The following is a 239-nucleotide window of genomic DNA, read 5'->3' on the forward strand; positions in this document are numbered from 1 at the left end:
AGAAATGGAAGAATTGCCGGGGAAAGACCCATCCTCAGCCCTCTACCTGATGGCAAATGGCGAGACCAAAATTCCCTTTCCCGGCCACGTCTTCTGTCCTGAAAGCCACGTGCTGGTGGCTCCACAAGAGCCACCACCTGGGTTTGCTTTGCAGGAAGACCCAAGGGGTGCAGGAAAGCACCCTGGGGAGTGGGTGCCCCTGGTGGGGGTGCCTTTGCCTGCTCATTGCTGCAGGACAG

The sequence above is a fragment of the Heliangelus exortis genome, chromosome 15 (assembly GCF_036169615.1).
Source record: "Heliangelus exortis chromosome 15, bHelExo1.hap1, whole genome shotgun sequence".
In the NCBI taxonomy this organism is placed as follows: domain Eukaryota; kingdom Metazoa; phylum Chordata; class Aves; order Apodiformes; family Trochilidae; genus Heliangelus; species Heliangelus exortis.